The following is a 24,839-nucleotide window of genomic DNA, read 5'->3' as shown; positions in this document are numbered from 1 at the left end:
AAGCCACAAAAGGGAGTAATACGATCGATAAGACGTTCGTCCACTTTAACCTTCGTAGCACCCGATGTAGTTTATGGATTGTTACACTTTCATTGCAGCTGTATGAAACTGCTACATTCAAAGATCCGAAAGACGTCGTATTTTGCCATCTGCCACCATAACAGCCATGCCACTGTATACGTAGAGATAGAAAATACAGCATAAGTGTTAACAAAACAGAAATGCACTTCGTTTTGACTTGGCTTTGTAATATAATGCACATATATATTGATATACATATTTAAAGTGAGACACACTGACACTCTGCCCCAAGCATTAAACCTTTAAGAACTTCAATAAAGATTACCGATTGCTTCGGGCATTGCATAATAATCTTCTGTATCTTTAGACTAAGTTGATATAAATGCATGTTGCATTAAGCAAAATGTCGACTACTCAAAACTAGTTGTTTTTCCATTTGAGTTTTGTGAAATATATATAATTATTGCAATCCACCAGAGGAAAACAACCCAATGAGTCACAGTTTTCAAGCGACATTTTAATCAAAAATGTATTTTTCGGCACATTCATATTCCTCACAAATATCCATTTAATTAAAGTAAATTAAAATAACTCATCTTTAATATTTACACATGTACATAAATAAATTTAAACGTTCTTATCTAGATGAATGTAGCCGTTATCATAGTAACACTGCAAATTAGTTTACAGTTAAACAAATTAAATTACAGTCCTGCTTATTTGAATGGCGGTATCGTTATCAAGCATGTCAATACACTATGGCTTTGTCAGGTCACTTCTTTGATAACGCACGGAAGAGGCAGTAACTGTTGTCAAGTACAGTGTCAATAATTTGGGGGTCGTCAGTTGCCCTTTTTGCCACTATTTTGTATCACTCTTTGATGCGAGATGTCTTCACCAAATTTTAGATGTACAATTAACCTCTCACAAATCATACCGTATCATATGGCAGGACTGCAAGAAGTCGAATATGGTACATCCCGTAGGGGTACCCACAGGCAAATTAGATGTATTTGCCAAGATCTTTTCTTGGCTTTTTGTGTATTTTATATGGTTATATTGACATGTTTGTACAGAAAAGAAAATGTATTCTTAAACGGATATACCTCTAGCATAGGGATAACGCAAGGGATAAATAAGTCAGTTAATCACTGCTAATTGCATAAAAAGCTTATGACTAATGGAATATAAACTCACATATGACTGGAATACATTTTAATAACCTTTATTGATCCAAGCAGTAGGAGGTGGGGTTCTTTTACTTACCTTACGATTGTTTATACAATAACCAATAGTGAGCAACTGGTATTAAACTTAATTTTGAAAGCATTGAATATTAATTTATAAAATGTATAAGTATATAAATAGGATAACAAGCTAAAAACCCATCAACAAAGAGTTTCGTTTTTATGTATTATTCAAAGTCGTGTCTACTGAATCCATTAAAAGGTTTTTATTTTTCAGCATTGACAATAGTTTTGCCTACTGAATCAATCAACAAAGTGTTTCATTTTCAGCATTGATCATGTTCGCGTCTACTGAATCCACGAAAAAAGGTTATCATTTTTCAGCATTGATCATGGTCGTGTATACTGAATCCATAAACTAAGGGTTTCATGTTTCATCAGTGATAACAATCGTGTCTACTGATTCCATTTACACGTAGTTTCATTTGTCATCACTGATCATAGTCGTGTCCATTGAATCCACTTACAAGGGGTTGCATTTTCACCACTTGCCATAACTCATCGAGTCCCATGGTCAGTGGGCTTCATTTTGATCACTGATCAGATCATTTAATAGATAGTATTTATCAAGACAGGTTTTATTGACCAGGAGATTAAAAGGATAACGTATCTCAGCAGTGAAGAGGAAGTAAAGCCTTGCCACCAAAAATCAGTTCTTGTTCTTCCATATCTTCGAACTCCATAACCACTATAGTTTCTTTATATCAAATTTACTAATAGGTCTTCAGCAACCCATGCTTGTCATAAGAGGTGACTATGCTTGTTGTAAGAGGCGACTAACGGGATCGGGTGGTCGGCGTAAAACAACAAACCAACAAACCATTAGTTTGTTTCTTGTTTAACGCCGCACTCAGCAATATTCCAGCTTTATGACGGCGGTCTGTAAATAATCAAGTCTGAACCAGACAATCCAGTGATTGATAACATGAGCATCGATCCTCGCGATTGGGATACGATGACATGCATCAACCAAGTCAGCGAGGCTAACAAAACTAACTGTCATTTAAACTAACATGCTTCGAATATAAAAACACGCTCACAGCGGCTAAGACATCTGGGTGCGGTGAGTCATTTCACCCAAATCATTGGCTGCAAATCGTTCCTTACTCTGAGAGGTACCACAGCCAAGCTAAACACCAAGATCAGATTGATTCAAGGTCAAGCCTATGAATCTCTGTGACATTCAACAACTCATGTAACATATACGATACATTCTCAGAGTGAACCCGTGTGTGACTGTAAATCAAACATAAAATACGGTCCCAGGTGGATTTCACTCATTCACTAAGCAGTGAGGCCAACCTTACAAAATATAAGTCACAATCAGCAAGCTAGCAGTGTAGTTTACATTTAGCGCGCAACAACGAGGTAGTCATGTCACCCTGCATTGACTATAACGCTGAATGCAGCCGGATTTCGAATCACCCGCGCTGCGTACCATTGTGAACCATTTGTATAGAAGGCGTTGACTTATTCAGGTCTGTCCCGACTTGCATAGTTAATGTTTCAATGCTAGCTTTTCCTCACAACACAATGATAAATAAACCGTGCGGTTTGAGTTTTAACCGTGTAACATGATGTGCACAGTTTTACTTCAGAACGTGCTATTTTGAAAATAGATAGTTAGAACCATGTCTATGTCCAATAAGAAACTAATAAGTACATGAAGCAGTGTGACGGCACGAAGCTAGGTTTGTTGGGAAAGTTATGGAAGCAATCTATAGGACATTTTCATGTTTACAATAGTCACCCTTAATTCGAAGAGAGAACAGAGTTTATCATGGAAAAATGTTTCACGAGGAAAATGTTTTATTGGAAACATATGTCGAAGCAGGTTTATTCATAGTTAACGTATAGCAGAGAGACGAAGCGACCGACCGCCCATAACAGAAGAAGAAAGAAGAAGAAAATTGTTTATTTTTGTCTCACCCATGGTCACAAAAATACATTACGCCACAAAATAAAACATGGCCACCCATTCAGGGTTATGAGAGACATTTAACATATAAACAAATTATAAATTAAATAACATGTTTAAAAACATATAAATATTGGGTCACACGAGCAAACTGCACTTACAATATCAAATATTACCCACGATCTAAATATAACCTACAATACAATGCTTAAAGACGACCCGCAATGTAATATTCAGACACAGACCGCTGGAAACAGTGCTGTGTACAAGTAATAAATTAATATTATATTATTATGATATATTTACATCCATACGTCGTCGAAACATCAGGGACACTGTTGCAGCTAGGCAATGTTGTATCTCCTCGTTTTGCATAAGGTAAACAAACTGATTATTTTTGGCTAAACTGAGAAAATTGTTGTCGGTGGTGTGAGCATCCATCAGTAAGTTACAACGGGTATCAGAGTATAGTCTGCAGTTCATTAGGAAATGAAATTCGTCTTCTACGATATTTTGATTACAATAGTTACATGTTCTTTCCTCAAGAGGAACTGGTGGCATGCACGGTGCTGGACGTTATTTAAACATCTAAACTCTCTTAGTCCCCAAATTCCGGACCCATAAGACAAAATTGGTTGTACTAAATTACTATATAAAGTATTATAAACTTCAAATGCCATTCCGCCCATGGTTTTAAATTTACTGATAATAACACCAAGAGCTCTGTTAGCCGACTTAGCTAACTCCTTGGCAGCAAAGTTAAGGTCAAGATTCTCATGTAGCCACAATCCAAGATATTTATAGGCTTTGGAATAATCGATCACTTTTTCTCCGGTATTGAACAGCACATTAGATTTTAAACAGGTTGCTGATCTGTAATGAACGACTTTAGTTTTATTCCCGTTTACCGATAACCGCCATTTCTTACACCATTCTTCTAAAACGTTCAGCATCGATTGAAGGCATGATTAATTGGGCGCTATAAGTGCAATATAGAGTAACATGCTCAAGATTGATCCATCTACGTTAATACCACATTTTAAAGAATTCATATCATTAGCTAAATCGTTGATGTATACTGAAAATAGCGTTGGCGAGAGTACGCATCCTTGTCTAACCCCGACAGATACCGGAAACATATCTGTTAATTGACCATTTATTCGAACCCGACTGGATGTATTTTCTTAACATGGACCTCACTGCTTCATAGAATTTTCCCGTGACACCAACTTGTTGTAGCTTATACCATAAATATTTACGGTTAACTTTATCGAAGGCTTTCTTTATATCGATGTAGCACACGAACGTTGCTTGTTTATTAAGCTTACGGGTTTCTAAAATAGAATAAAGAGTTCCCCGTTTTCTTCTAAAACCATTTTGTTCATCAACCGACCGACCGCCCATAACAATGTCAACATACCCCGGCCTTACAGTTAATGTTAACATACCAGCCTCGCCTGAAGCTTCCTTTTCATAAATTGTGTGACTAGTGTCCCGTATTTATGATTTGTTAGGGAAGATGTGTTGTACATTTGTTATTTTAAAAGGGAGTTATTTCAGAGAGGATATCAGGTGTTACTTTCACTATCGGTGAAAATGAAGTGTGTTATACTTATGCATATAAATATCTCGGTGTTTGGTTTCATGAACACCTAGATCTTAATTTCACAGCCAAGGAAATAGCCAAGTCAGCTCATCGTGCCTTAGGTGTGATTGTGTGTAAATTCAAAGCCAGTGGAGGAATGGCTTACGATGTATTTAATAAGTTATATGAAAACCTTGTGCAACCGATTCTCTCATACGGAGCTGCTGTGTGGGGCACACGTCAGTTAAGTTGTATCAATGCTGTACAAAATCGAGCATGTAGATTCTTTCTCGGAGTGGGCTCTAAGTCACCAAACTTGTCAGTTCGAGGGGATATGGGTTGGACTTCGCCTTATACCAAGCAAAAGTTAGAAATTTTACAACTATGGTATCGTCTACAAAACTGTGACAACATTCGAGTGAGTAGTAATGTCCATCTATGGTCACGTAATTATCGTAAATCATGGACTAATAAGGTCTTTACACTTATCAAGTCGTGGCAACTACCTATTTTAGATATATTTAATTTAACACCCCCTGACATGGACTACATAAAGACTTGGCTTATATCCAATGATTACCACGACTGGCTACGTCAGCAGTGGAACGATCGAGGGCTTATAAACGGTAACAAACTTAGAACATATAGACTCTTTAAGGGCTCGCTTAACACTGAACCATATGTTCAACTTATAATGGACCGATCTTATCGAAGTACACTCGCCAAAATACGTACCGGAACTTTACCTCTTGAAATAGAGACCGGTAGATTTTCACGACCGACTGTCCCCTTGGAAGAAAGGATATGTAAAATGTGTGACTCTAAAGCAATCGAAGATGAAATCCACTTTCTAACTGAATGTAACTTTTATTCTGATCTAAGATATGATTTATGGAATTATATTGCCTCCTTGGAGCCCTCCTTCCCGACCTTTTCTCTACTGCAACAGACCTGTTATCTAATGAATACTACATGTATAAGTAAATCCCTAGTCTCCCTTGTCTACAGAATGTACAGGCGTCGTAAACTTTATATAAACTGTTAGCTTTTATTTTAATTACTTTTTATCCCATCCATAATGTTATGCATTGTCTTATATATGCACGTAGGTGTGTAGGCGGGTGTGTTTATGTACGTTAGTACACAGTGCCTCTCATTTATATCATCTGTTGTATTTAATGTATGTTCATACTGTATTCAGTACGACACTTGTATGGTTGTATGTGTATATGTATATATGGACTGAGGTGTGAATGGATGGATATAGGTATGGTTGTATGTGTGTATGTATATATGGATCGATATGTGTATGGATGAATATAGGTATGGATGTATGGTTGTATGTGTATATGTATATATGGACTGAGGTGTGAATGGATGGATATAGGTATGGTTGTATGTGTGTATGTATATATGGATCGATATGTGTATGGATGAATATAGGTATGGATGTATGGTTGTATGTGTGTTAGTATATTTGGATTGAGGTGTGTTTGAACGGACATAGGTATGGATGGACCTGTGTATGTATAATACGGATTGATTTATGTTTGATGGATATAGGTATGTATGTAGGTTGGTATGTTAGTATGTATGCTGGTTATACATGTAGGTTAGTATACACGATTGATGAATTAAGTTGTGTGTATATGGACGCATATGTGTATAGATGTATGACATGTATGAGATTGCCGTGAGTGTTTTGTATGAGATTGCTGCGAGTGTTCTGAATGAGATTGTTGTGAGTGTTCTGTATGAAATTGTTGTGAGTGTTCTGAATGAGATTGCTGTGAGTGTTCTGTATGAGACTGCTGTGAGTGTCCTGTATGAGATTGCTGTGAGCGTCCTGTATGCTTACCTGTTTGAATGCTTACCTGTTTGAATGCTTTGAGCGGGATTTTAATGCGGATGTGTGTGTGGGTGTATCGGTGTGGGTGTGGGTGTGGGTGTGGGTGTGGGTGTGGGTGTGGGTGTAGTAATATACAAAGTTGCAACTAATTTTTCTTTCTTTTTTTATATATTTTAAATGTACCATTATGTAATTAGTGTCTCGTAGGCCAACTGGCCGGGTGCTGTTTTTTAAATGAAATGTTTATATGTCCATATATTTAGTACTGCAGCATGTGACACTTTAATAAAACAATTTTCTTCTTCTTTTCTTCTTCTTCTATTTCGGGCAGCACGCTATACCCATAGCTCTATTCATAACCCTTTACTTTTGATTTCTTATGAATTCTTTTCTGCCTTATAAACACACACCGTTCACCCCCCCCCCCCCCCCTTTCCCGACGCGCTGTTGATGCATGAGTCATCCTATCTGATCACGTGACTTGGATCAGCCAATCAACTTCGGATACGCCTGGATCAACCGGATCAACCAAAACTGGCGACCCGTTATATACTATTCACAAATAATGCCTCCCAAGCTCAGTCGTATTTGAAACTGTCTTAGACACACATAAATGACCTTTAAAAAATTTCTATAACTTGCCTATACTCGAAACCCCAGATTTCGGGAACATACAATAAAATAAGCGTTATCTTTAAGTTTCTTTAAGTAATCACCATTTCTCAAGAAAATAATATTAGATTTAGCCATGTTAACCTCTGAGCCCCATTCATTCATCAAGGGCATCCGGCTTTCTTTGCAAGAAAATAACACAATCACCAGTTAAAGGTATATCATCAGCATACAACAATGATTAGATTTCATTGGTAGCCTGTGAAACAAAAATACCTCTCGAGCCTAGATCCTTTAAATGAAGAAGATAAACAAAACAGGAGTGAGCATTCAACCATGACGCACTCCACATGATGTGCTGAATGAACCTGATTTATAATTGTCTGCTCTAATACAAGCTTTAACTTTACCATAGTACATCCACATCCCTTGAATGTTATAAATGTTTGTGTTTGTCTATCTACCAAATCAAAGGCTTTTCGAAAATTTATAAATGCCACATAAAAACTATGTTTGGGTTTCCTTAGACATTTCTGACAAAATGCGTGTAAAACGAATACATTATCAACCGTTGAATGATCACTTCTTAAACCCGTTTTCGCCTCATCAATTATCTCATTCTTCTTTCTAACACTGAAGTAAATATCTTAACCACACCAGTGATTTGGATGATTTTTAGCTTGTCTAATTTCATACCAATAAGAAATATCTTCTGACAGTCCATTGTCAGCCGTCACAAACGGATGCAAGGCACGTCAAGTGGTCGCCTCAACAAACATGGGAACATATGGTAATAGTCAAAATAGGGAGTGAGTGAGTGAGTTGGGTTTAACGCCACTTTTAACAGTATTCCAGTTATATGACGGCGTGTCAGCTTTATGTGGGAGGAAAGCCCGAAGTGATGGAGGTCTCAGACGTTTACCACTTCGGTGAAACCCACGAGCACGGGTATGGTGCTGACAAACCTAGAAACATAATCTGGGCGAACCGGGATTCGAACCCACAATCATAGGTTTCTGGCGTGCCCAAGGGACGCAACTCTGCACAGCGAATCGCGGCGCCTTAGACGACTGGGCCACCCGTGCCCCCTCTAAATAGGGAATGGTATCGGACATCATCTTTGTCACTGGTGCGTACAATATTGAAATGGAAACCATAAGTAACAACCAAAAATCAGCCAAAGCGTGTCCTTCAAATTGACGGTAAGACAATAATGCTGCAAACCTGCACTCTCCAAATGTCACCTTTATGAAGCAGCCTTAGTGACCTTTATTCGTAGACACATTACCCAAGTGCAGTTGCTCAAGTCCTCGTCATAAACAGCGACAGTAAAAACGACATGATATTACTTGAGTGACAACCACCCTCAGAGGGCCTCTTTCTTAGCTTCATCTGACAGGGGTGGGGTGAGATGGGGTGTTGTTGCTAGGCTTTTATAAACATACTTTCTTCCAGAAAAACACTTGAAATTTAATAGTGGGTCCCTAATTATATAAAAGCAAAGTTGTTGTTTTTTTACCGGATTGCTAACATACATACTATAACAGTGCCAAAATCTTTACATTTTTCTTCAACTTTTTATCAAATTCAAATATATTCTACTACTTTAAGTTTCACATTCCCAACCCAGTAAACACTGCATTGTATCCAGTACTTGTATCATAATACGTAACGCTTGGATATTTTCTCACTTCTCGCAGAAAATGGAGATTGCATATCAATACTAGTAAAACAAAAATTATTTGTTTTTGGTGGTACAAAAAGAGACGAGTAAACATATATTATTAAATGGCTCATCAATCGAATATGTCACTGATCATAAATATCTTGGAATTCACTTTACAAATAAAAACTCTTTCAAAACTTCTATAAAAGCACAATTGTGAATCTGCCACGAAGGCCATGTACTTTGTATTACGTAAAAGTAGAACATTTAATCTACCCATAAAATGTCAATTATATGTCTTCGATGCTATGGTAAAACCAATTCTATTATATGGTGGTGAAATCTGGGGGTTTGAAAATTGTAAACAAATTGAATCTGTTCACCTTAACTTTCTACGTAAATTACTTCCCATTAAGAAAAGTACACCTTTATACATGTTGTATGGAGAACTTGGAAGATTACCGTTAAGTACTTCTATCAAATGCCGAATGGTATGTTTTGGGTCTAAGGTCTTATCTTATTCTATATCAAATGTTATACAATGAAGTCTGTACAAACAATAGCTGTAAAATATGGATAAAATGTTTGGTAAGTATTTTCAATGAAAGGGGCTTCAGTTTCTATTGGTTAAGCCAACAAGCCATTCCTCCTAATGTCCTTAAGTCTATCATGTCGTTAACATTGTCAGATATAGCAACTCAAACATGGAATGCAGAGATTACACATTCTTCTAAAGGTATCACATATCGCATATTTAAAACTGAACTCGTCCTTGAAAAGTATTTGTTAGTTATCCCTTTCTCGTTGGCTGTAAAATTCCTTCTGTTTAGAACCTCATGCCACCATTTACCTATGGAACCAGGTAGGTGGCACAAAATCCCTGCCAGTGAAGGAAAGTGTAAACTCTGCGACATGAGCAATGTTGGTGAATTCCGTTATATTTTTGTTTGTCCTTTTTTCAAACCCCAACGGAAAATATATGTTCCAATTTCATATGCTAAAACCCCAAATATGTTTAAATTTAAAGAGCCTTTTAATTGTAAAAAGATAAATGTTATTAAGAAACACTGTACATTCTGTAATGTCATTATGAAAACTGTAAAATCTTCCATGTAAACCATCCTGCCATCTTATGTATTTACTGTTTGCAAATTTGTACCTCATATGCCGAGGATCCCGGCCTGAGCATAAATAAAGTTCTGTTCTGGAGATGCAAGCTGTCGAAATCAATCAGACGAAATGGCAGATGCTAATCAGCTAGCACAATAGAAATTCTAGGCCCTGATGACCAGTTTCTGACACGACCGACCAGCCTATAAACAATTAACTAAGAAAACCAGCACATCAAAACTTGCATACTTTGACCAACATGTGGTAAGCTATTGTTATCAATTTCAAACTGGACTGATGGGTCATTCCTGCATTTCGCCTGAGAACCTCTCTGTCTGTTTTTTAAAGATAAGTCACTTTTAGTTATTACTTTGCCAGTTTTTGTTAAATTTGCTGTAAATAATTCTAACTTTGTTACTCTGCTGGTACAATGAACTTATGTTACAGTTAATCAAAAAGTACGGTTCGAAATCTACGATTTGGCGGCTATGTGTTAATTTCGTGTAGTTCAACTAGACATCAAATACTATACTGAATAATAGAGAATAATAGACAGTCCCCGATTAAATACCAGCATTAGAATTCCAGTCGTTTAAGTATCAGTCTAACATATTACACCATTTTAGTTATGGAAGTCGTGGATGCTTATTAAACATTATGTTCAATGTGTATAACGTTTTCTGTATCAAGTGACTTGGTGGTCAACGTGTTCTATGATCTGCATTTATATTTTTTGTCATGTTATTCGACTCATTGTTTGTATTTTCACGGGAAACATTTCATGTTTCAATATAATGATAGCATAGCATCGGCAGCTGAATGTATTTATTTAAAGCTAACCAGTCTGAATAGAATACACGAAAAGTAAAACTGTTTCTCTAGCTAAATACACACAGACTTGGCAATGTCTTTTAAATATTTTTCATATAAGTGCATCCGCACTATCGTGAGGCGCCGGTAGATTGTGTGTTTCATGTTGTAGAGTAGTCTATAAAGATATAGGCATTTCAGTGGCAGTCTCATATAAAAGAGTTACAACACTGCGAATCTCCAGCATTTCTTTTATCAACTCTTTCTCATGTTATAAGTTAGGGCGGTCGGGTAGCCTGGTGGTTAAAGCGTTCGCTCGTCACGCCGAAGTCCCGGGTTCGATTCCAGACATGGGTACAATGTGTGAAGCCCATTTCTGGTGTCCCCCGCCGTGATATTGCTGAAATATTGCTAAAAGCGGCGTAAGTCCATACTCACTCACTCACTCACTGTTATAAGTTTTTTATTTATAATTGGTAAACGTCAGAAGTTTTTGTGACACCTGGCCCAGTGTTAAAATGTTTAATCATCATTACCTTGAAGTAAGTATCGGCAGTTACCTCGTTTTAGTAAAGGCTACGGTTCGACGCACGCTCGGCCGTCAGCCATTGTTCACGTGGTGCACGCACCGTGACCCCGGCTTCAGCCCGAGGTATCTGTACCGTCGTTATCCCATTATCCGTCGTTATCGTTATACAGCAACTATGTTATCATTGTAATATTTTCAACTAGGCACCAGTAATGTACTTCACTTATTTCACACTTGAACTGTTATATTGAGAATATGAAGTAATTAAGTTTAAGAATATTCGGAATGAATTATTAAGTGAAAGTATTTTACTTTACTGTAATGAAGAATTCATTATACAAGAAGAGTGTTGAAGGATCATCATTTATGTCCATACTTTAACTGAATTTATGAATGATGTAAGTTATGAATATGATTGACATTCACGGAGCGCAATGTGTAAGTGACCATGGCGCTTATAATATAGTACCTTAATGAGTCCACTCTTATATAACTCACTATCATTTCCTAACTATTAATTTCAATATATAAATGCTTTACAACATACAGCCAAACATCATCCAAGTATTCTTTTTTATAGTTAAAACATCCTAATGAGCAATTAACGCTAATTGCTCATTAGGATGTTTTAACTATGAAAAAGAATACTTAGATGCTGTTTGACTGTATGTTGTTGCCTCTGAGATCACATATCATAAGCATTTCTGCATTTCGCCTGAGAACCTCTCTGTCTGTTTTTGAAGGCGTGGAGATCCCGGAGTTAATTTCCCGCAACAATTCTAGGCATAAACAGTCCTTAAAACAGACTGTTTCAATTCTACAAACGTCAGAGCGAAGGCGATGTACACCTCGCGTAGGTTTTAGTACCCACATGAATCATTTAATGTCAACATTAGAAGGATCTGTCAGAGCTTATATCAATCATATTCATATTCGTGTCCTGTTGGGAGGTGAGTTATATTTGAAGACACACGTGGAATATGTTGTTATTGTGACATTTTAATGGTACTTTAGAAACAAAATTGCATATGTTAAACTTCATTAGTCGACTGCATAGATACCAGCATTTGTTGAATTCTTAGTATCGATGAATAGTCACTGCTTCGGCTATGGCTAGAGGTAGAATATCTTCTAGTTGTACTTTATATGTAGCGGATATGCCATGTGATGAATACAGGGCAACGCCAGGGTGTATTGAAGAACAGTAGCCATGCTATGAGGTGCCCATGTTTCAATGATCTGCGATTACATTACAGCCAGTGCCATGGTACGTACATCCCGTTCCTATTTGAATAGTGTTAGAGACTCGGTGGCTTTGTGCCTTCACTACTTTGTCTACTAGTGGCTGTCATTACAGTTCATGGGAACAACAAAGGGACGCGGCTTAGATTGACGGGGAGGGCGCGGATGCACAATGGTTTAAGATGACATAGTCTACAGAACCAAATGTTCACGTTATTCCGTATTCATGATTCGTTTATCCAGACAAGTGTCGCGTGGGCGATTTCACATTGCATCAACACCGCACTGATTATCCAGATTTCAGTGTACAAGTGTCTCGTCTTTGTAAATTCTCAATATCTAATATGTTTTAGATATATTTGTTTTAAATTACTTCGAACTTGTTTGTTAACATGGACTTCTTTTGGCCCCTATTGGAATAAAATGTATTACTATGTCAGTTAATAAAAAAGGATATGTAGAGTGTACATGTGTTAGGACATGTATCATCATCTCATTTTAAGGACATGTACCATCATCTCATTTTTAAGGACATGTACAATCATCTCATTTTTAAGGACACGTACCATCATCTCACGTGTAAGGACACGTTTCATCACCCCATGTGTAAGGACATGTATCATTATCACATATGTATGAACATGTAACATCATCACAGTGTAAGGACATATACCATCATCACAGTGAAAATACATGTACCCTCATTTCCATGTAAGGACATGCACCATCATAACAGTATAAAGACACGTGCCATCATCACAGTTAAGGTACATGTACCATCATCACAATGTAAGGACATGTACCCTGATCTCAATGTAAGGACATGTAACATCATCGCAATGCAAGGACATGTACCACCATCACAATGTTAGGACATGTACCATGATCAACGTGTAAGGACATGTACCATCATCACAATGTAAGGACATGTGCCCTGATCTCAATGTAAGGACATGTACCATCATCACAGTGTAAGGACATGTACCATCATCGCAATGTAAGGACATGTACCACCATCAGAATGTAAGGACACGTACCATCATCAAAATGTAAGGACATGTACCACCATCAGAATGTAAGGACACGTACCATCATCAAAATGTAAGGACATGTACCACCATCACAGTGTAAGGACATGTACCATCATCAAAATGTAAGGACATGTACCATCATCAAAATTTAAGGACATGTACCATCATCACAGTGTAAGGACATGTACCATCATCGCAATGTAAGGACATGTACCACCATCAGAATGTAAGGACATGTACGATCATCAAAATGTAAGGACATGTACCACCATCACAGTGTAAGGACATGTACCATCATCAAAATGTAAGGACATGTACCATCATCAAAATGTAAGGACATGTACCATCATCACAATATAAGAACATGTACCACCATCACAGTGAAGGTATATGTATCATCGTCACAGTGTAAGTACATGTACAATCAGCACAAAATGAGGAGATGTACCATCATCTTATATATAAGTACATGAACCATCATTAGAATATACCGACATGTATCATCATCTCATATATAAGAACATGTAGTACCTTGTACCCTCAACACAAAATAAGGATAAGTACAATCATCACAATTCAAGGACATGTTTCACCATCGCATATGTAAGGACATGTACCATCAATCACATATGTAAGGACATGTACCATCATCTCATGTGTTAGGACATGTATCATCATCACAATGTGAGGGCATGCACATCACATCATGTGTTAGGACATGTACCATCAATCACATATGTAAGGACAGGTACCGTCATCTCATTTGTTAGGACATGTATCATCATCACAATTTCAGGGCACTCACATCACATCATGTGTTAGGACATGTACCATCATCACATATGTAAGGACAGGTACCCTCATCTCATGTGTTAGGACATGTATCATCAACTCATGTGTAAGGAAATGTACCATCATCTCATTCTTAAGGACATGTACAATCATATCATTTTAAAGGACATATACCATCATCACATATATAAGAACATGTACCATCATCACATGTGTAAGGACATGTGCCATCATCAGAATGTAAGGACATGTACCATCATTTCATGTGATAGAACATGTACCATCATCACATATCTAACGGCATGTACTATCATCAGTCGTGTAAGGACATGTACAATCATCAGAATGTAAGTACATGTACCATAATCTCACGTGTTAGGACATGTACCATAATCTCACGTGTTAAGACATGTACCATCATCTCACGTGTAATGACATGTATCATTATCACATATGGTAGGACATGATCCATCATCACATATGTAAGGACATGTACCATCATCACATATTAAAGACATGTACCATCATCTCACGTGTAATGGCATGTATCATTATCACATATGTAAGGACGTGTACCATCATCACATTGAAAGGACATGTACCATCATCTCATGTGTAAGGACATGAACCATCGTCTCACGTGTAATGACATGTATCATTATCACATATGTTAGGACATGTACAATCACCTCATTTGTAAGGACATGTACCATCATCACACATTAAAGATATCATCTAGTGTTTTACGACATGTTCAATCATCTCGTGTGTTAGGACAAATTCCATCATCACATATGTACGGACATGTACCATCGTCTCACGTGTATTGACATGTACCAACATCAGATCGTAAGGACATGTACCATCATCACAATGTAAGGACATGTACCATCATCACAATGTAAGGACATGTACCATCATCACATATGTAAGGACATGTACCATCATTTCATGTGTTAGGACATGTACCATCATCACATATGTAAGGACATGTACCATCATTTCATGTGATAGATGTACCATCATCAGAATGTAAGTACATGTACCATAATCTCACGTGTTAGGACATGTACCACAATATCACGTGTTAAGACATGTACCATCATCTCACGTGTAATGGCATGTATCATTATCACATATGTAAGGACATGTACCATCATCACATATGTAAGGACGTGTACCATCATCACAATGAAAGGACATATACCATCGTCTCACGTGTAATGACATGTATCATTATCACATATGTTAGGACATGTACCATCATCACATATGTAAGGACATGTACCATCATCACATATTAAAGACATGTACCATCATCTCACGTGTAATGGCATGTATCATTATCACATATGTAAGGACATGTACCATCATCACATATGTTAGGACATGTACCATCATCACATATGTAAGGACATGTACCATCATCACATATTAAAGACATGTAACATCATCTCACGTGTAATGACATGTACCATCAGTTCTTATATAAGGACATGTACCATCATCACAATGAAAGGACATGTACCATTATCTCACGTGTAATGACATGTACCATCATCACAATATAAGGCATGTACCATCATCACAATGTATAATCATGTACAATCACCTCATTTGTAAGGACATGTACCATTATCACAATGTATAATCATGTACAATCACCTCATTTGTAAGGACATGTACCATCAGCACACATTAAAGATATCATCTAGTGTTTTACGACATGTTCAATCATCTCGTGTGTTAGAACAATTTCCATCATCACATATGTACTGACATGTACCATCATCTCACGTGTATTGATATGTACCAACATCAGATCGTAAGGACATGTACCATTAGTTCATATATAAGGACATGTACCATCATCACAATAAAATGACATGTACCATCATCTCACGTGTAAGGACATGTACCATCATCACAATATAAGGGCATGCACCATCATCACAATGTATAATCATGTACAATCACCTCATGTGTAAGGGGGGCAGTCGGGTAGCCTAGTGGTTAAAGCGTTCGCTCGTCACGCCGAAGACCCGGGTTCGATTCCCGACATGGGTACATTGTGTGAAGCCCATTTCTGGTGTCCCCCGCCGTGATATTGCTGGAATATTGCTAAAAGCGGCGTAAAACAATACTCACTCACTCACTCATATGTAAGGACATGTACCATCATCACAATGTATAATCATGTACAATCATCTCATGTTTAAGGACATGTACCATCATCACATTGAAAGGACATGTACCATCGTCACAATGTGAGGACATGTACCCTCATTACATATGTAAGGACATGTACTATCATCACAATGTAAGGACATGTACCATCATAACAATGTTAGGGCACGTATCATCATCACATATGTAAGGACATGTAACGTCACCACATATGTAAGGACATGTACCTTCATCAGAATGAAAGGACATGTACCATCATCACAATGTAAGGACATGTACCATCATCTCGTGTGTAAGGACATGTACCATCATCAGAATGTAAGGACATGTACCATCATCACAATGTAAAGGCATGTACCATCAGCACAAAATGAGGAGATGTACTATCATCTCGTGTGTTAGGACATGTATTATCATCACATATGTAAGGAGATGTACCATCATCAGAATGTAAAGACATGTACCATCATCTCACGTGTAAGGACATGTACCATCTTCACAATGAAAGGACATGTACCATCATCACAATGTAAGGAGATGTACCATTGTCACAATGTAAGGACATGTACCATCATCACAAATGTAAGGACATGTACCATCATCCGAATGAAAGGACATGTACCATCATCACAATGTAAGGACATGTACCATCATCACAATGTAAGGACATGTACCATCATCAGAATGTAAGGACATGTACCATCATCTCACGTGTAAGGACATGTGCCATCTTCACAATGAAAGGACATGTACCATCATCACAATGTAAGGACATGTACCATCGTCACAATGTAAGGACATGTACCATTATCACATATGTAAGGACATGTACCATCATCAGAATGAAAGGATAAGTACCATCATCATATCATTATCACATATGTCAGGACATGTACCATCATCACATATGTAAGGACATGTACCATAATCACATATTAAAGACATGTAGCATCATCACAATGTAAGGACATGTACCATCACCAGAATGTAAAGACTTGTATCATCATTTCATGTGTAAGGACATGTACCATCGTCTCACGTGTAATGACATGTATCATTGTCACATATGTAAGGACATGTACCATCATCACATATGTAAGGACATGTACCATCATCACATATTAAAGACATGTACCATCATCTCACATGTAATGACATGTACCATCAGTTCCTATATAAGGACATGTACCATCATCACACATGTAATGGCATGTACCATCATCACATATGTAATGGCATGTACCATCATCACATATGTAATTGCATGTACCATCATCACATATGTTAGGACATGTACCATCATCACAATATAAGGGCATGTACAATCATAAAAATCTATAATCATGTACAATCACCTCATGTGTAAATATGTAAGAACATGTACCATCATCACATATGTAATGGCATGTACCATCATCACATATGTTAGGACATGTACCATCAATACAATATAAGGGCATGTACCATCATAAAAATCTATAATCATGTACAATCACCTCATGTGTAAATATGTAAGAACATGTACCATCATCACATATGTAATGGCATGTACCATCATCACAATGTAAGGACATGTACCATCATCACATATGTAATGGCATGTACCATCATCACAATGTAAGGACATGTACCATCATCACAATGAAAGGACATATACCACCATCTCACGTGTAATGAAAAGTACCATCATCACATATGTAAGGACATGTACCATCATCTCACGTGTAAGGACATGTGCCTTCAACTCATGTGCTGAACATGTACCTTCAGATCATGTGTTAGGACATGTATTATTATCACATATGTAAGAGGATGTACCATCATCACATATGTAAGGACATGTATCATCATCACAATGAAAGGACATGTACCATAATCTCACGTGTAAAGACATGTACCATCAGCTCATGTGTTAGGACATGCGCCATCATTTCTTGTGTTAGGCCATGTATCATCATCACATATGTAAGGACATGTATCATCATCACATATGTATGGACATGTACTATCATCTCACGTGTAAGGACATGTACCATCATCACATATGTTTAGACATGTACCATCATCACAATGAAAGGACATGTACCATCACCTCATGTACAAGGACATGTGCCATCATCTCATGTGTAATGACATGTCAAAACAAGGACATAAGAAGATGGACCATCATCGGAATGTAAGGACATGTACCATCATCACAATGTAGACACGTGCAATCATCATAATGTAAAGACATGTACCATCACCACAATGTAAGGACATGTACCATCACCACAATGTAGACACGTACCATCACCACAATGTAAGGACATGTACCATCATCCCAATGTAGACACGTGCCATCATCATAATGTAAGGACATGTACCATCACCACAATGTAGACACGTACCATCATCATAATGTAAGGACATGTACCATCACCACAATGTAGACACGTACCATCATCATAATGTAAGGACATGTAGCATCACCACGATGTAGACACGTACCATCATCATAATGTTAGGACATGTACCATCACCATAATGTAGACACGTACCATCATCATAATGTAAGGACATGTACCATCACCACAATGTAGACACGTACCATCATCACAAAGTAAGGACATGTACCATCATCACAATGTAGACACGTAACACCATCATAATGTAAGGACATGTACCATCACCACAATGTAGACACGTACCATCATCATGATGTAAGGACATGTACCATCACCACAATGTAGACACGTACCATCATCACAATGTAAGGACATGTACCATTATCACATATGTTTGGACATGTACCATCATTACAATGAAAGGACATGTACCATCACCTCATGTGCAAGGACATGTGCCATCATCTCATGTGTAATGACATGTCAAAACAAGGACATAAGAAGATGGACCATCATCGAAATGTAAGGACATGTACCATCATCACAATGTAGACACGGGCCATCATCATAATGTAAAGACATGTACCATCACCACAATGTAAGGACATGTACCATCACCACAATGTAGACACGTGCCATCATCATAATGTAAGGACATGTACCATCACCACAATGTAGACACGTACCATCATCATAATGTAAGGGCATGTACCATCACCACAATGTAGACACGTACCATCATCATAATGTAAGGACATGTACCATCACCACGATGTAGACACGTACCATCATCATAATGTTAGGGCATGTACCATCACCACAATGTAGACACGTACCATCATCATAATGTAAGGACATGTACCATCACCACAATGTAGACACGTACCATCACCACAATGTAGACATGTACCATCACCACAATGTAGACACGTACCATCACCACAATGTAAGGACATGTACCATCACCACAATGTAGACACGTGCCATCATCATAATGTAAGGACATGTACCATCACCACAATGTAGACACGTACCATCATCATAATGTAAGGGCATGTACCATCACCACAATGTAGACACGTACCATCATCATAATGTAAGGACATGTACCATCACCAAGAAGTAGACACGTACCATCATCATAATGTTAGGGCATGTACCATCACCACAATGTAGACACGTACCATCGTCACAAAGTAAGGACATGTACAATCATCACAATGTAGACACGTACCACCATCATAATGTAAGGACATGTACCATCACCACAATGTAGACATGTACCATCATCATGATGTAAGGACATGTACCATCACCACAATGTAGACACGTACCATCATCACAAAGTAAGGACATGGACCATCATCACAATGTAGACATGTACCAACATCATAATGTAAGGACATGTACCATCATCACAATGTAGACACGTACCATTACCATAATGTAAGGACATGTACCATCATCACAATGGAGACACGTACCGTCATCATAATGTAAGGACATGTACCACCACCACAATGTAGACACGTGCCATCATCATAATGTAAGGACATGTACCATCACCACAATGTAGACACGTACCATCATCATAATGTAAGGGCATGTACCATCACCACAATGTAGACACGTACCATCATCATAATGTAAGGACATGTACCATCACCACGATGTAGACACGTACCATCATCATAATGTTAGGGCATGTACCATCACCACAATGTAGACACGTACCATCATCATAATGTAAGGACATGTACCATCACCACAATGTAGACACGTACCATCACCACAATGTAGACATGTACCATCACCACAATGTAGACACGTACCATCACCACAATGTAAGGACATGTACCATCACCACAATGTAGACACGTGCCATCATCATAATGTAAGGACATGTACCATCACCACAATGTAGACACGTACCATCATCATAATGTAAGGGCATGTACCATCACCACAATGTAGACACGTACCATCATCATAATGTAAGGACATGTACCATCACCAAGATGTAGACACGTACCATCATCATAATGTTAGGGCATGTACCATCACCACAATGTAGACACGTACCATTGTCACAAAGTAAGGACATGTACAATCATCACAATGTAGACACGTACCACCATCATAATGTAAGGACATGTACCATCACCACAATGTAGACATGTACCATCATCATGATGTAAGGACATGTACCATCACCACAATGTAGACACGTACCATCATCACAAAGTAAGGACATGGACCATCATCACAATGTAGACATGTACCAACATCATAATGTAAGGACATGTACCATCATCACAATGTAGACACGTACCATTACCATAATGTAAGGACATGTACCATCATCACAATGGAGACACGTACCGTCATCATAATGTAAGGACATGTACCATCATCACAATGGAGACACGTACCGTCATCATAATGTAAGTACATGTACCATCATCACAATGTAGACATATACCATCATCATAATGTAAAGACGTGTACCATCATCATAATGTAAATACATGCACTATCATCACAATGTAGACATGTACCATCACCATAATGTAAGGACATGTACCATCATCACAATGTAGACACGTACCATCATCATAATGTAAAGACATGTACTATCATCATAATGTAAAGACATGCACCATTACCACATGTGTAAGGATGTGTACCATTATCACAAGGTAAGGACATGTAACATCATCATAATGTAGACATGTACCATCATCATAATGTAAGGACATGTACCATCACCACAATGTTGACATGTACCATCGTCACAATGTAAGGACATGTACCATCACCAAAATGTAGACACGTACCATCATCACAAAGTAAGGACATGGACCATCATCACAATGTAGACATGTACCAACATCATAATGTAAGGACATGTACCATCATCACAATGTAGACACGTACCATTACCATAATGTAAGGACATGTACCATCATCACAATGGAGACACGTACCGTCATCATAATGTAAGGACATGTACCATCATCACAATGGAGACACGTACCGTCATCATAATGTAAGTACATGTACCATCATCACAATGTAGACATATACCATCATCATAATGTAAAGACGTGTACCATCATCATAATGTAAATACATGCACTATCATCACAATGTAGACATGTACCATCACCATAATGTAAGGACATGTACCATCATCACAATGTAGACACGTACCATCATCATAATGTAAAGACATGTACTATCATCATAATGTAAAGACATGCACCATTACCACATGTGTAAGGATGTGTACCATTATCACAAGGTAAGGACATGTAACATCATCATAATGTAGACATGTACCATCATCATAATGTAAGGACATGTACCATCACCACAATGTTGACATGTACCATCGTCACAATGTAAGGACATGTACCATCACCAAAATGTAGACATGTACCATCATCACAATGTAAGGACATATACTATCGTCACATATGTAAGGACATGTACCATCATGACAAAACCGAAGCCATCGCCTTGCCAGGTGATGGAACAGACTTTGCCTCTTCGGAGACGTTTGATGTTTCACTGCCTTGACTGTTGTTTTGTCTCCGGCCGACAGTGGTGAACCAAAGACTCATGCATGGTTCTTATGATCAGATGGGGATGCTTCAAAACGACTTAACTCCCACGAGAGATGATAAACCTGGAACGTTTCTGATCAGGAACCCAGCGTGAGTATTCTCAACTTTCCCATGAGATATATCTGCCGTATTGGCCGTGTCGCCTTATTGGTGGCAGTTGAAGGTTTTGGGTCACTTCGAGGCTCTCTCTTCCCCTGTTAAACTCCGCCGCACACCCTTAAAAGTGGCAAAGGAAGGAATATCATCCCCAAACGTTGACGCCATGTCCGCATGGATGGCTGATGGATATACTTGATGACATCGCGGTTGCAAATTTGGTTCATTTTTATCAAGAAAGGATACCTAGTCACTCTGATGCCTGCAGAAATATTCTGCCTGGTTGTGTGATCAGCCTTCCCTTGTATGTAACCCGTGTATTTGACTGTTAGGACCATGGCTTGCTGCATTTTGTTGCAAGGCTACTGCTAACCTACGTGGGTCTTTGCTTGATTGACATTGTCAATCGAGCTCTAACGTGCTTTGGCATTTATGTTTGTCGAGCTTTCATTGGCCAGCTCTCGCGTGTTAGATTACTGGTCTGTGTTTGGCTCGGTGCACGTGGCTCCTAGTGGAAGCAATGAATTCTACGCAGATTGTTTACAACTTGCTCAAAGTTGCCATTCTACGCTTACGTAATAAATAGGCCGGTGGAGAAAAAATCCACGTGAGCAAAGCATATGAACATTATGTCACTCCAAAGCAATTATTTACGCATTCCACAATCGGATGTAATTCCCTTTTAACCTTACAAACTGACACCCCCATTTAATGTAACTCTTTTTCATGCACCCGAACCCCCATGAAATACATGTAACTTTTGTTCATGGACTTGAATCAAAGAGATTACGATTTATATTTAAATTATTTGAAAATCTATAAAATTTTAAAAAAATAGAACTGTCATTTTTCATGCCCCACCCACCCTAAATATCTCCCCCCATTCCCCCTTCCCCAAACACAATGAATGACTAGTCCCAGTCTTCTTTTTAAATATTTAAATTATGTTTCAATGTATTTTATATATGTAGAGATTATTCCTACATCTTACATTGGATTGCTAAATTTCATATGTTTAGCTTTAGTGTGTGAGTAATCTGATTATTACCACGTTTAGCTATATCCAGCCATATTGGTTTCACACATGGACTGGGCTCTCTTATGTGATATAACCACAATGATATACTCCATAACGTCATGTAGAAAATGAGGCAAAAGCACGAATATAGATAGCGAGGAGACCCTTTACATATAAACAAACTAATGTATGCATATGGACATGTATATGAAAATGGCCGAATAACGAGCCACATGAAGTTAGTTATTTGTTACAGTGAAAAAAGCCCAACCTCTTTTAACAAAACGTGCTATTGTATGTGTAGTATTCCTATTTTAATTAATCATTACATGTGTTTTCGCAAAAGGATATCAAAGGATACACATGCACACATAACCTATCCACCAGTGTTGAAAAAAAACACACGAAAAATGGTGATCTGTTTATCTGTTCAGCAAGCCTATAACTTAACGTAGACTCTATGAATTGAAATTATTTCACACAAAAATTAACTGGCTTTTGATATATGTTAGGAAGGGACATGTTGAGAGTCTGCTTGTGCACCTCTTTCGGCGGGTGGCACCAGTCTGAAGAAATCTGGACTTGCAATACAATTATAGACTTGCATGGGATCTTTTGGATCGTTCTGTGTCACGGTTAGATTATATTAACGCTTTGACTCTGAAAATATGTTATTTTGATAGAAACAAGCAAATGCATTTAATTTGAAAACGAGCCCTATTGAGATGGACATTTCAAGCCCAATCAGTGGGAAATGTAGGCTTGCTTCATATAGGGCAATACCATTACAGTATGGGCTGGGTGGAAGGGAAAACAATATGGTCCAGGTACTGTAAGACAGACTAGCAGGCCGAGGGCTGTTTGCCGTCTAAATATTTAGGTCTAAGCAAATCGAGCCATCTGAGACAGTGACTCCACACTTGTTTGCACCCATCAAATACCAGTCACCTCTGTCACTAGTTCTCTTTCCCAAAGAAAATTAAAACTAGAAATGTCGGAAGCGTATATTTCTAAACCTACAAAATTACTATTTAGATACATGTTTGAACTTCAAAGTGATCAATGTACCTCGAGAGCAAGAAAGTAAAATTCATATAAGTGATGCTGGTA

At 38.0% G+C, this 24,839-nt stretch overlaps 1 protein-coding gene across 3 annotated transcripts in view; it reads left to right on the top strand.

Moving 5' to 3' along the window:
• LOC124118310 overlaps positions 1–24,839 on the top strand; it is a 60,080-nt gene that overhangs the window by 5,388 nt on the left and 29,853 nt on the right. Inside the window, exons 1-2 of one of the 3 annotated variants that reach the window (XM_046480426.2) lie at positions 12,351–12,614; positions 22,594–22,705. The exons of 1 other annotated variant lie outside the window; for it this stretch is intronic. The gene's annotated coding sequence lies outside the window, so the exon portion shown is untranslated. Of the gene's footprint in view, positions 1–12,350; positions 12,615–22,593; positions 22,706–24,839 lie in introns of those variants that run through there. One more of the 3 variants, XM_048394376.1, reaches the window with a different exon arrangement.

This window comes from Haliotis rufescens, unplaced genomic scaffold (genome assembly GCF_023055435.1).
Source record: "Haliotis rufescens isolate VD_foot unplaced genomic scaffold, xgHalRufe1.0.p SCAF_13, whole genome shotgun sequence".
Taxonomy (NCBI): Eukaryota; Metazoa; Mollusca; class Gastropoda; order Lepetellida; family Haliotidae; genus Haliotis; species Haliotis rufescens.
Note: the sequence above shows the minus strand (reverse complement) of the source record. Positions and strands in the feature narration are given on the sequence as shown.